Raw genomic sequence first — 13,216 nt, forward strand, 5'->3', positions numbered from 1 at the left:
GTATCCCAACCCCTTGTAATAAAGGCCAACATGCCATCCGCCTGCCCAATTGCTCGCGGTACCTGCATGCTAACTTTGTTTCCTGTACGAGAACACCTAAATCTCTCTGAACACCAACATTTAATAATTTTTCACCATTTAAAAAAGGTTCTGTTTTTCTGTTCTTCCTACTAAAGTGAATACGCACACATTTCCCCACATTATATTCCATCTGTCACCTTACTGCCCGCACACTTAGACTGCCCATATCCCTTTGCAGGCTCTGTGTCCCCATAGCTTACTGTCCCACCTAGCTTTGTATCAGCAGCAAACTTGGATCCATTGCACTCGGTCCCTTCATCTAAGTCAGTAATATAGATTGTAAATAGCAGAGGCCCAAGCACTGATCCTTGTGGCACCCCACTAGCCTGCCAAGCTGAAAATGTCCTGTTTATCCCTACTCTCTGTTTTCTGTCAGTTAACCAATCCTCTATCAATGCTAATAGTCATAATGGCACAGAAGGAGGCCATTCGGCCCATCGAGTCCGTGCCGGCTCTCTGTGGAGCAATCCAGTCAGTCCCATTCCCCCGCTCTATCCCCGTAGCCCTGCAAGTTTATTTCCCTCAAGTGCCTATCCAGTCTCCCCTTGAAAACATCGAGTGTCTCCGCTTCCACCACTTCCATCGGCAGCGAGTTCCCGGTCCTCACCACTCGCTGCGTAAAAAGGTTTTTATTCTCATCCCCCCTGTATCTCTTGTCCAAAACCTTAAATCTGTGTCCCCTAGTCCTCGTACCATCCATTAGTGGGAACAGCCTTTCCCTGTCTAGTCTATCCAAACCCGTCATAATCTTGTTCACCTCGATCAAATCACCCCTCAACCTCCTTTGCTCTAATGAAAACAAATCCAGCTTCTCCAACCTGTCCTTGTAGCTAATATATTCCCCTCAACCCCATGAGTCCTTATCTTGCACAGCAACCTTTTATGTGGCACCTTATCAAATGCCTTTTGGCAATCCAAATATTTGACATCCACCAGTTCCCCATTATCTATCCAGCTAGTTGCATCCTCAAAAAACACTAATAGCATGATTTCTCTTTCATAAAACCATGTTGACTCCGCCTGATCATATGATTTTCTAAGTGCCCTCTTACCCCTCCCTTAATAATGGATTCCAGCATTTTCCTGACGCCAGGCTCACTGGCCTGTAGTTCCCTGCTTTCTCTCTTCCCCCTTTCTAGAATAGCGGGGTTACTTTTTCTACCTTCTAATCCGCTGGGACTGTTCCAGAATCTAGGGAATTTTGGAAGATCACAACCAATGCATCCACTCTCTCTTCAGCCACCTCTTGTAGAGCCCTAGGATGTCGGCCGTCAGGTCCTGGGGATTTGTCGGTTTTTAGTCCCATTAGTTTCTCAAGTACTTTTTTTCTCGAAGGAACTGAAAGTAATTGATGTCAGTCCTTTCATTAGTCCCTTGGTTCCCTGCTATTTTTGGTACGCTATTTGTGTTTTCTACTGTGAAGACAGATACAAAATATTTGTTTAAAGTCTCTGCCATTTCCTCATTTCCCATTATAATTTCTCCTGTCTCAGCCTCTAAGGGACCAATGCTTACTTTTTGCTACTCTTCATGTTTACTTACTTTCAGAAGCTCCTACAATTTTTAAATGTTTCTTGCTGGTGTACTCAGTCGATTTTTCTCCCTTTTTTATCAATTTTTGGTCATCGTTTGCTGGTTAACAGAATTAAACTTCCCAATGCAATTTCACATGCTAAAGGTCTGCTTCTGTAAATAGCATTCAGGTACATTTATCATTTATTACTCGCTCAGGAACAAAGTTCGAGGTTGATACTATAGAAACTTGGGACCAGACAGCACAGAATGAGGCCATTGGGCACAGCGGGCCTGTACCGGCTCTTTGAAAGAGCAGACCAATGTGTCCCACTCCCCTGCTCTGTGCCCAGAGCACTGCTAATGTTCTCCCCTTCGTGTGTTTCACTAATTCAGGTTTAAAAGTTACTATTGTCTCTGCTCCCATCACTCATTCAGACATTGCATTCCAGATCATAACACGATGCCTAAAAACAATCTGATCTTACCTCCCCTCTGGCATTTTGTCAATTACGTTAAATCCGTCTCCTCTACCGACCCTTCTGTCAGTGGGTACAGTTGCTCCTTATTTACTCTATGGAAACACCTTCATGATTTTGAACACCTCTATTAAATCTCCCAATTAACATTTTTCTGCTCTAAAGAGAACCTGCGAGGAGTTGGCGGCAGCAGCAGCGAGGAGGCATAAATACAGCGGGAGGCCGAGGACAGCGCGGACCTGCGAGAAGTCGGCAGCAGCAGCAGCGAGGAGGCATAAATACAGCGTGAGGCCGAGGACAGCGCGGACCTGCGAGGAGTCGGCAGCAGCAGCAGCGAGGAGGCATAAATACAGCGGGAGGCCGAGGATAGCGCGGACCTGCGAGGAGTCGGCAGCAGCAGCGAGGAGGCATAAATACAGCGGGAGGCCGAGGACAGCGCGGACCTTCAAGGAGTCGGCAGCAGTGAGGAGACAGCTACAAGTCCAGCGAATTCCAAAAGTACAGCAAAATCGAGGAGAGACGTCACAGGACTGCAGGAAAGAGTGAGAGCGGGAGCAGTCAAACTGCAAAACCGCTAAAGTGACGTCGCAACCAGGGAAGGAGCTGATTGGGAAGAAGGACCTGGTGAGTATTTCTACAGTCCAGTCGTTAAAGTAAAAGTAAGGTCTCTAGTTTAGCATAAGTAGTGTTTAAAGGGAAGTAAGGTCCCGAGTGTATTTAATATTCTTTAAAGGGAGTAAATTAAGGGTAGGACATGGCAGGGCAGCTCGGCAGTGTGGAGTGCTCCTCCTGTGCTATGTGGGAAGTCGGGGACACTTTCGGTGTCCAGGGCGAACATGTGTGCAGGAAGTGTCTCCAGCTGCAGCTACTCGAAATCCACGTTTCTGAGCTGGAGCTGCGGCTGGAGTCACTGTGGAGCATCCGCAAAGCTGAGATCTTCATAGATAGCTCGTCTAACGAGGTGGTCAGATGGAATGGGTGACCGCCAGACAGAGTAAAAGAACTAGGAAGGTAGTGCAGGGTCCATCTCCCTCGCCAACAGATTTTCCGTTTTGGATACTGCTGGGGGAGATGCTTTCTGAGGGGAATGCAGCAAGAGCCAAGTCCGTGGCACTACGAGTGGCTCAGCTGCACAGGAGGGGAGGAAAAAGAGTGGGAGAGCAATAGTGATGGGGGATTCTATCGTAAGGGGAACAGATAGACATTTCTGTGGCTGCAGATGTGACTCCAGGATGGTATGTTGCCTCCTTGGTGCCAGGGTCAGGGATGTCACTGAACGGCTGCAGGGCATTCTGAAGGGGGAGGGCGAACAGTCAGAGGTCGTGGTTCACATTGGTACCAAGGACATAGATAGAAAGCGGGATGAGGTCCTGCAACAAGAATTTAGGGAGCTAGGTAGCAGATTAAAAAGCAGGACCTCAAAGGTTGTAATCTCTGGATTGCTCCCAGTGCCATGTGCTAGTGAGAAAATAGGAATAGGTGGATAGAGCAGATGAATGTGTGGCTGAAGAGTTGGTGCAGGAGGGAGGGCTTTAGTTTCCTGGATCACTGGCTCTGCTTCTGGGGAAGGTGGGACCTGTACAAGTCGGACGGTTTGCACCTGAACCGGAACGGGACCAACATCCTTGCAGGGAGGTTTGTTAGTACTGTTGGGAGTTTAAACTAACTTGGCAGGGGGATGGGATACAGAGTGGAGCTACAGTAGAGGGTGATGCACAGCCAAATATAGAGGAAAAAACAGGTCAGCCTGCAAGGCAGAGCAAATATGTAACGGCACAAGGGAGCATGGCAAGGCTGGATGGCATTTATTTTAATGCAAGGAGTCTTGCGAGTAAAGCAGATGAATTCAAGGTGTTGATGAACACATGGGAGTATGATATTGTTATCACAGAGACATGGTTGAGGGAGGGGCAGGACTGGCAGCTCAGTATTCCAGGGTATAGAATCTTCAGGCAAGACAGAGGGGGGTGTTAAAGAGGAGTGGGTGTTGCAATATTAATCAAGGAGTCAATTACTGCTGTAAGGAGAGATGATATCTTAGCAGGTTCTCAATGATTTATCTCCAGAAGGTTCCTGAACACCGGCGCTAGACTGATTCGCCTGTAGTTCATTGGTTTACCACACGCTCCGTTTTTAAACAAGGGGGTAACATTTGCAAATCCCCAGTCCTGTGGCACCACTCCCCTATCCAAGGAGGATTCAAAGATTGTGGCCAGAGCCTTCCTTCTCTCAGTAACCCAGGATGCATCCCATCCAGACCATGACACTTCCACTTTGAGCGCTGTCAACTGTTTCACTACATCCTCTTGGTCTATTTATATCCTGTCCAATTTCACTACCACCCTCTCCTTCACTGTAACATTGGCAGCATCCTCTTCTTTAGTGAAGGCAGATGCAAAGTACTCATTCAGTACCTCAGCCATGCCCACTGCATCCACCAGAAGATTGCCCTTTTGGTCCTTAATCATCGCACCTTTCCATTGACTCTCCTTTTAGGCTTTACATGTTTAAGAAAGATTTTAATGTTCCCTATTCTATTCCCACTAATCTTTCCTCAGTTTTTCCGTGCCCCTCTTAGTTTGTTTTTGATTTCTCCTCTGTACTTTCTGTATTCAGCTTGATTCCCTACGGTGTTGCTGTTGTTGTCGTGTGTTTATTATACCAGAGTCTGCGTGTGTCAAACAGCAGAAAACTCCATCTTACAAGGTCTCAAATTGGGTTATAACTTAATGCCGGCGAATAACATCAACTTAAGTTTGGAGAAATGACTGATCCGGGACTGAATCACTTTCACATTTCCCCAGTGGGGAAAGGGAAGGACGCTGACTGAGAGTTTGTTAGACACACAGCGGGACACGTGCACACGTGGAGAATTATAATTGTAAAACAGCAGTCAGATCAAACCAGTTATGTATTTGAGGTTTCCAGATATTGTAAGACCCCTAAAGATATTACGTCACCAATCTGCTTAAAGTGACACCACTGTTAATATTAGTGGAGCAGTGGTGAATGTCCTCGCCTCCGACAGTGCTCATTAGTCAAGTGCTGACACCATGAGCCATGTCCTCGGCTTTATTACAGGAGGAATAGCGAATAACAGCAAGGAAGTGATGTTCAACTGTTACAACAGACTGGTTAGGCCTCAGCTGGAGTATGGTTTTCAATTCTGGGCACCGCACTTTAGGGAGGATATCAAGGCCTTGGAGATGGTGCAGAAGAGATTTGAGAGAATTGTACTAAGGATCAGGGACTTCCGTTCTGGGGAGAGACTGGTTTGTTCTCTTTAGAGCAGAGTTGGTTAAACGAAGATTTTATAGAGCTGTTGAAACTCATGAATGGTTTTGATGAGTAAATAAGGAGGAACTGTTTCCATTGGCAGAAGGGTCAGTAACCAGACGACGCAGATTTAAAGTGAGTGGAAAACGAGCCACAGGCAAGGTGAGGTAACATTGTGTTACACAGCGAGTTAGTGTGATCTGGAATGCATTGCCCGAAAGGGTGGTGAGGTAACATTGTGTTACACAGCGAGTTAGTGAGATCTGGAATGCATTGTCCGAAAGGGTGGAGAGGTAACAATGTGTTACACAGCGAGTTAGTGAGATCTGGAATGCATTGCCCGAAAGGGTGGTGAGGTAACATTGTGTTACACAGCGAGTTAGTGTGATCTGGAATGCATTGTCCGAAAGGGTGGTGAGGTAACATTGTGTTACACAGCGAGTTAGTGTGATCTGGAATGCATTGTCCGAAAGGGTGGTGAGGTAACATTGTGTTACACAGCGAGTTAGTGTGATCTGGAATGCATTGTCCGAAAGGGTGGTGAGGTAACATTGTGTTACACAGCGAGTTAGTGTGATCTGGAATGCATTGTCCGAAAGGGTGGTGAGGCAACATTGTGTTACACAGCGAGTTAGTGTGATCTGGAATGCATTGCCCGAAAGGGTGGTGAGGTAACATTGTGTTACACAGCGAGTTAGTGAGATCTGGAATGCATTGTCCGAAAGGGTGGTGAGGTAACATTGTGTTACACAGCGAGTTAGTGAGATCTGGAATGCATTGTCCGAAAGGGTGGTGAGGTAACATTGTGTTACACAGCGAGTTAGTGAGATCTGGAATGCATTGTCCGAAAGGGTGGTGAGGTAACATTGTGTTACACAGCGAGTTAGTGTGATCTGGAATGCATTGTCCGAAAGGGTGGTGAGGTAACATTGTGTTACACAGCGAGTTAGTGTGATCTGGAATGCATTGTCCGAAAGGGTGGTGAGGTAACATTGTGTTACACAGCGAGTTAGTGAGATCTGGAATGCATTGTCCGAAAGGGTGGTGAGGTAACATTGTGTTACACAGCGAGTTAGTGAGATCTGGAATGCATTGTCCGAAAGGGTGGTGAGGTAACATTGTGTTACACAGTGAGTTAGTGTGATCTGGAATGCATTGTCCGAAAGGGTGGTGAGGTAACATTGTGTTACACAGCGAGTTAGTGAGATCTGGAATGCATTGTCTGAAAGGGTGGTGAGGTAACATTGTGTTACACAGCGAGTTAGTGTGATCTGGAATGCATTGCCCGAAAGGGTGGTGAGGTAACATTGTGTTACACAGCGAGTTAGTGAGATCTGGAATGCATTGTCCGAAAGGGTGGTGAGGTAACATTGTGTTACACAGCGAGTTAGTGAGATCTGGAATGCATTGTCCGAAAGGGTGGTGAGGTAACATTGTGTTACACAGCGAGTTAGTGAGATCTGGAATGCATTGTCCGAAAGGGTGGTGAGGTAACATTGTGTTACACAGCGAGTTAGTGTGATCTGGAATGCATTGTCCGAAAGGGTGGAGGAAGCAGATTCTGTTGTAACATTGAAATGGGAATTGGATAAATACTTGAAGGGAAAACATTTACAGGGCTATGGGGAAAGAGAGGGGCAGTGGTAATAATGGGATAGCTCTTCCAAAGAGTCAGCACCGGTGTGATGGGCTGAATGACCTCCTGTGCTGTATCATATTATGGGTCTATGATGCAGCCTCGCCTCGTCAATGGAGGTGCCTGATGGGCTGAATGACCTCCTGTGCTGTATCATATTATGGGTCTATGATGCAGCCTCGCCCAGTCAATGGAGGTGCCTGATGGGCTGAATGACCTCCTGTGCTGTATCATATTATGGGTCTATGATGCAGCCTCGCCCAGTCAATGGAGGTGCCTGATGAGGCAATCTCGGCACAGAGATTTCAATGCCCTGGCAAATCCCAAGAAGCAGATATTGAAACAATCCAATCTGCCTCCGGCGCTACAGTAATCGGTTACTATGCACCAGAAGCAGCATCATCGGTTCAATATTGGCCAACAATATAGGTGTGGATAGAAAGACAAAAGTTAACCCATTGCTGGAGATTTGCGATCTGCGATCAGGGAGCTAGGACAGGAAGCACATGAGGATCAGTTTTATGGGATGGACAGTGGAGGCCATGACATGGAAAAGAATGCCAGATGAGACTATATCGAATGCTGTGGGAAGGTGAATGATGGACAAGGAAGGGTTACACACCATGGTCACAGTCACAGAGATTGGAGTTTGTGACAGTTCGGGGCAGATTAGATTTACATCGAAACTGCAGCAGAGAAAGAGTCCATTCGGCTCAAGTGGTCTATGCTGTGTTTATACTCCACGGGAGCCTCCTCCCACTCTAATTACATCTTGACACCGTGTCCACATAGACGTTCAAGGGCGTTAGACTCGCGACACCAATATTAAATAACATTCAGAACGCCGGAGAACCCACCCTCCTGGAGTGGATTGAGCAAGTTTGTCGCAATCCCCTCACTTCAGAAAGAAATGAGCTCATTCACGTTGGACCTGAAAAGGATCGATCAGAGAATGTTCTGAATGGTTAGAAGTTAGGAACTGTGGATGGGCAGAGAGAACTGGGGGTCCACGTAACCTTAACCGCAGAGCGAGGCCGTTCAGGGGTGAGGTTAGAAGTTAGGAACTGTGGATGGGCAGAGAGAACGAGGGGTCCACGTAACCTTAACCGCAGAGCGAGGCCGTTCAGGGGTGATGTTAGGAACTGTGGATGGGCAGAGAGAACGAGGGGTCCACGTAACCTTAACCGCAGAGCGAGGCCGTTCAGGGGTGATGTTAGAAGTTAGGAACTGTGGGTGGGCAGAGAGAACTAGGGGTCCACGTAACCTTAACCGCAGAGCGAGGCCGTTCAGGGGTGATGTTAGAAGTTAGGAACTGTGGATGGGCAGAGAGAACGAGGGGTCCACGTAACCTTAACCGCAGAGCGAGGCCGTTCAGGGGTGATGTTAGAAGTTAGGAACTGTGGATGGGCAGAGAGAACGAGGGGTCCACGTAACCTTAACCGCAGAGCGAGGCCGTTCAGGGGTGATGTTAGAAGTTAGGAACTGTGGATGGGCAGAGAGAACGAGGGGTCCACGTAACCTTAACCGCAGAGCGAGGCCGTTCAGGGGTGATGTTAGGAACTGTGGATGGGCAGAGAGAACTAGGGGTCCACGTAACCTTAACTGCAGAGCGAGGCCGTTCAGGGGTGATGTTAGAAGTTAGGAACTGTGGATGAGCGGAGAGAACTAGGGGTCCACGTAACCTTAACCGCAGAGCGAGGCCGTTCAGCGGTGATGTTACAAAGCATTTCTTCAGACACAGTGCAGTGGAAATCTAGAACACTCGCCCTCAAGAAGCTGTTGAGGTTCGGTCAATTGAAAATGACAAACTGCCATTGATAGATTTGTGTTAGGCAATGGTATTTAGGGATATGGAACCAAGGCGGGGAGATGGAGTTAAGATACAGCTCAGCCATGATCGAATTGAATGGAGGAACAAGCTGGAGTGAATGAGCGGCCTACTCCTCTTCCGATGTTCCTGTGCCTCTATTTATAAAGCCAATGCTCCCATATACGTTTCTAAAAGCCTTATCGTCCTGTCCTGCCACCGTCAAAGATTTCTGTATCTATACCCCCAAGTTTTACTGTTCCTGCAACCCCTTTAAATTGTACCAGTTGGTTTAAATTGCATCGCCTCATTCTTCCTTCCAAAATGCAGCATTTCACACTTCTCTGCATTAAACTTCACCTGCCATGTGTCTGCCCATTTCACCAGTGTCTCTATTTCCTCCTGAAGTCTTCTGCTGTCCTCCTCACGGTTTACGACTTTTCCGAGATTCGTGTCATCGACAAACTTTTAAACTATGCCCTGTATACCCAAGTCCATGTCACTGAAATAAATCAAAGAGCAGTGGTCCTAATCCCGCCCCCTGGGGACACTGTAAACTTCCCTCCAGTGTGAACAATATCGGTTCACAACTACTGTCTGTTTTCTGTCCCTTCACCAATTTAGTATCCACGCTGCCACTGCTCCTTTAATATCATTGGCTCCAATTTTGTTCACCAGTCTATTATGAGGTACTTTATCAAAGGCCTTCTGAAAGTCCAGAAACAGAACATCAACTGCACTACCTTCATCAACCCTCTCCTATTTCATCCATTGGCTCATTCAAGTCAGCCAGGTTAGATTTGCCTTTAAATAAAATCCATTTTGTCTGTCGCTAATAAACCCATGTTCTTCCAAGTGACGGTTAATTGTGTTTCGGAAATAACACCGATGTTAAGCTGAGTGGCCTGTAGTTATTTGGTTCATCGCGCGCTCCTTTTTTGAACAGGGAAGTAACGTTTGCAGCCCTCCCGTCCTCTGGCACCTTTCCCATATCTAAGGATTGGAAGATTGTGGCAGAGCGGGTGACATTTCTACTTTGAGCCCTGCCAACCAATTTAGTACATCGTCCTAATCGATTTATATCCTGTCCAATTTCTCTACCACCTCCTCCTTTACTGTACGATTGGCAGCATCCTCTCCTTTTAGTGAATACGGAGGTAAAGTGTTAATTTAGTACCTCAGCCATGTCCTCTGCTTCCACAAGATTGCCTTTTTGGTCAGTAATCGGCCCCACCTTTCCTTGGACTATTCTTTCACTATATGTTTATAAAAGGCATTAGTGTTCCCTATTATGTTACCACTAATCATTTCTCATACATTCTCCTTGCCCCTCTGTTGCTGTTGTGTGTTTATTGCACTAGTGGCAGCGTTAGTGAAACAGCAAAGTACTGAATTTTACGAAGTCTCAAACTGGTACTGAATTAACAATCGCTTTTACATTTCCACAGTGGGGAAAGGAAAGGCTGCTGATTGATAGTTATAATGCACGGGCACACACACAAATGGAGAATTATGATTGTAAAACAGCAGTCAAATCCACCAGTTGTATATTCATGGTGTTTTCTGAGATCCCAGAGGTTGGGTGATTGGGCAGAAGCGTGGCAGATGCAATATAACGTGGATAAATGCGAGGTTGTCCACTTTGGTGTCAAAAACAGAAAGGCAGACTGTTATCTGAATGGCAATAGATTGGGAGAAGGGGAAGTGCAACGAGACCTGGGTGTCCTTTGTGCACCAGTCGCTGAAGGTAAGCATGCAGGTGTAGCAGGCGGTGAAGAAGGCAAATGGTATGTTGGCCTTCATAGCAAAAGGGTTTGAGTACAGGAGCAAGGATGTCCTGCTGCAGTTGGACAGGGCCTTGGTGAGACCACACCTTGAGTACTGTGTGCAGTTTTGGTCGCCTTATCTGAGGAAGGATGTTCTTACCATGGAAGGAGTTCAGCGAAGATTCACAAGGCTGATCCCTGGGATGGCAGGAATGACGTATGAGGAGAGATTGGGTCGATTGGGCTTATACTGGCTGGAGTTTAGAAGAATGAGAGGGGATCTCATCGAAACTTATGAAATTCTGACAGGTCTGGACAAATTAGATGCAGGTAGAATGTTCCTGATGGTCGGAGAGTCCAGAACCAGGGGTCATAGTCTAAGGATAAGGGGTAAGCCATTCAGGACAGAGATGAGGAAGAATTTCTTCACCCAGAGAGTGGTGAACCTGTGGAATTCTCTACCACAGAAGGCGGTTGAGGCCAAGTCTTTAAATATATTCAAGAAGGAGTTAGATATATTTCTTAGAGCTAAAGGGATCAAGGGATATGGGGAGAAGGCAGGGACCGGGTACTGAATTTGGATGATCAGCCATGATCTCATTGAATGGCGGAGCAGGATCGAGGGGCCGAATGGCCTACTCCGGCTCCTATCTTCTATGTTTCTATGTAAACGGATCAAGCTTGGGGTTTGATGTGGTAGAAGGCGAACGAGATGAGAACGGAAATAATCTAGAGTAAGAAAAGGCCCAGAAATTAAACAGTCTGGAACAGAACATCAATTCGTCTTCTCTTATCATGGAGAAATCAAATATTTGACACACTGTGTTTTAAACAAAGCTTATTTATTCACTGAAATAACAACAGAAAATGCTGGAAATACTCAGCAGGCCAGGCAGCATCCGTGGAGAGAGAAACAGAATTAACGTTTCAGGTCTGGGACCCTTCATCAGAACTGGAAAAAGCTAGAGATGTAACAGATATTACTAAAGTAAGAGGCAGGAAAGTTATCCTGGGTGGATCTGAAACAGGAAGGGTGGAAGTTCAGTTGGAATCCACGTGGAATAAGTTGGAACCGGAGACAGGTGCTGAGGAAAGAGGTGTGGCTGTGAAACCGAGTCTTGGAAAATGTTGCAAATGGGGATGGCAAAATCATACAGCATGAAAAATGGGAGTAAGGGTTAAAGTCTGAAATTGTTGAACTCAACGTTGAGTCCAGAAGGCTGTAAAGTGCCGAATCGAAAGATGAGGTGCTGTTCCTCGAGCTTTATTTATTCACTATTTAAACAATATTAATCTCCAGCGCAGATACAGGAGTTATTAAGATCAGCAGAAACAAACCATGACTACTAGAATGAACATGGTTCAGTCCTCAATCTGATCACAGTAAATCATGTTCCATTCACTAATCTGGTCTTTTACCCAGCATTCCCCGCGGTGGACCACGTGCCGCACCCAGCCTACAAGAGCCCAGCGCGCAGGCGCAGGAGGGGCTGTATATTGAGCATGCGCAGTGCGTTACTGGAGATGGAGAGGAGCTGAAGCCGGGAGCGCGATGGTGCAGCGGGTAAAAATCGCGACGGAGGGAGTAATGGACCTGTAGGTGGGTGGGGAGGCTTCATAAACAACTCGTGCAGGAGGCAAGCCCCCAATAATAAGCTGAAGATCCCTTGTTTGCAGTTGCGGGGATTTCTTCCCCTTACAAGCCCAGGTTAACGGCAGCCATCTTTGTAAAGGAGGACGGAAAGTTTCAGTGCGACGTCACCCTATGCCTGAGATAAAGAGCCTTGTGTCCAATGCGGGGAATAAAGGCCCACAGCCTCCCCTGGCCCCGAACAAGGGACTGGAGAAACTCGCTGCCCTGCGGATCAGACAATCAGCCGGCGCTAGTCCCGCCCCTTGGGCTCCCCGATTGGTTGGAGGACCCGCTGCCGGCTCGCTCCTCCAGCCCCGCCCACTGGGTGCCGCAAGCCCCGCCCCTCGGGCTCCCCGATTGGTTGGAGGACCCGCCGCCGGCTCGCTCCTCCAGCCTCGCCCACTGGGTGTCGCTAGTCCCGCCCCCTCGGGCTCCCCGATTGGTTGGAGGGCCCGCCGCCAGCTCGCTCCTCCAGCCCCGCCCACTGGGTGCTGATAGTCCCGCCCCTCGGGCTCCCCGATTGGTTGGAGGGCCCGCCGCCGGCTCGCTCCTCCAGCCCCGCCCACTGGGTGCTGATAGTCCCGCCCCTCGGGCTCCCCGATTGGTTGGAGGACCCGCCGCCGGCTCGCTCGTCCAGCCCCGCCCCGCTCGCTCCCTATTGGTGGGAAGCTGCCGTCAATCAGGCGGCGGGCCCGGGTGACGTGTCCCCGAGGAGATCAGGTGCACCGTCCAAGTGCCGCCGCTCGGTCCGGGGCCTCGCGGACTCTGAGGTTTTTCTATTTCTCTCGATTCTCTCCCGATCCATCCCGCGGCATTCTCCACCCAATCGGAGCGGAGAAAACTCACTTCGCGTCACCTATCGTGACTCTGGAACCGACACCAAGGCCTTTCCCCGGAATGGCCCCGCGCCGACTCCGTCCGGCAGGATCCGAGTGCGCAGGCGCAGCTCCGAGTGGGGGAGGGGGTTGGTCTCCTCTGGGCATGCGCGGTCATTACCCTTGGTGACCGGGAGGGGTCGCTGTGCCG

At 48.3% G+C, this 13,216-nt stretch overlaps 1 protein-coding gene across 8 annotated transcripts in view; it reads left to right on the plus strand.

Moving 5' to 3' along the window:
* LOC147082191 (uncharacterized) overlaps positions 1–13,216 on the plus strand; it is a 344,589-nt gene that overhangs the window by 7,637 nt on the left and 323,736 nt on the right. For 7 of the 8 annotated variants that reach the window (XR_015076248.1, XR_015076247.1, XM_085980416.1 and 4 more), the window contains exon 3: positions 2,238–2,696. The gene's annotated coding sequence lies outside the window, so the exon portion shown is untranslated. Of the gene's footprint in view, positions 1–2,237; positions 2,697–12,890; positions 12,961–13,216 lie in introns of those variants that run through there. The other variant, XM_085980418.1, reaches the window with a different exon arrangement.

This window comes from Somniosus microcephalus, unplaced genomic scaffold, assembly GCF_052327205.1.
Source record: "Somniosus microcephalus isolate GS21.2 unplaced genomic scaffold, FLI_Smic_1.0 scaffold148, whole genome shotgun sequence".
Classification (NCBI taxonomy): Eukaryota; Metazoa; Chordata; class Chondrichthyes; order Squaliformes; family Somniosidae; genus Somniosus; species Somniosus microcephalus.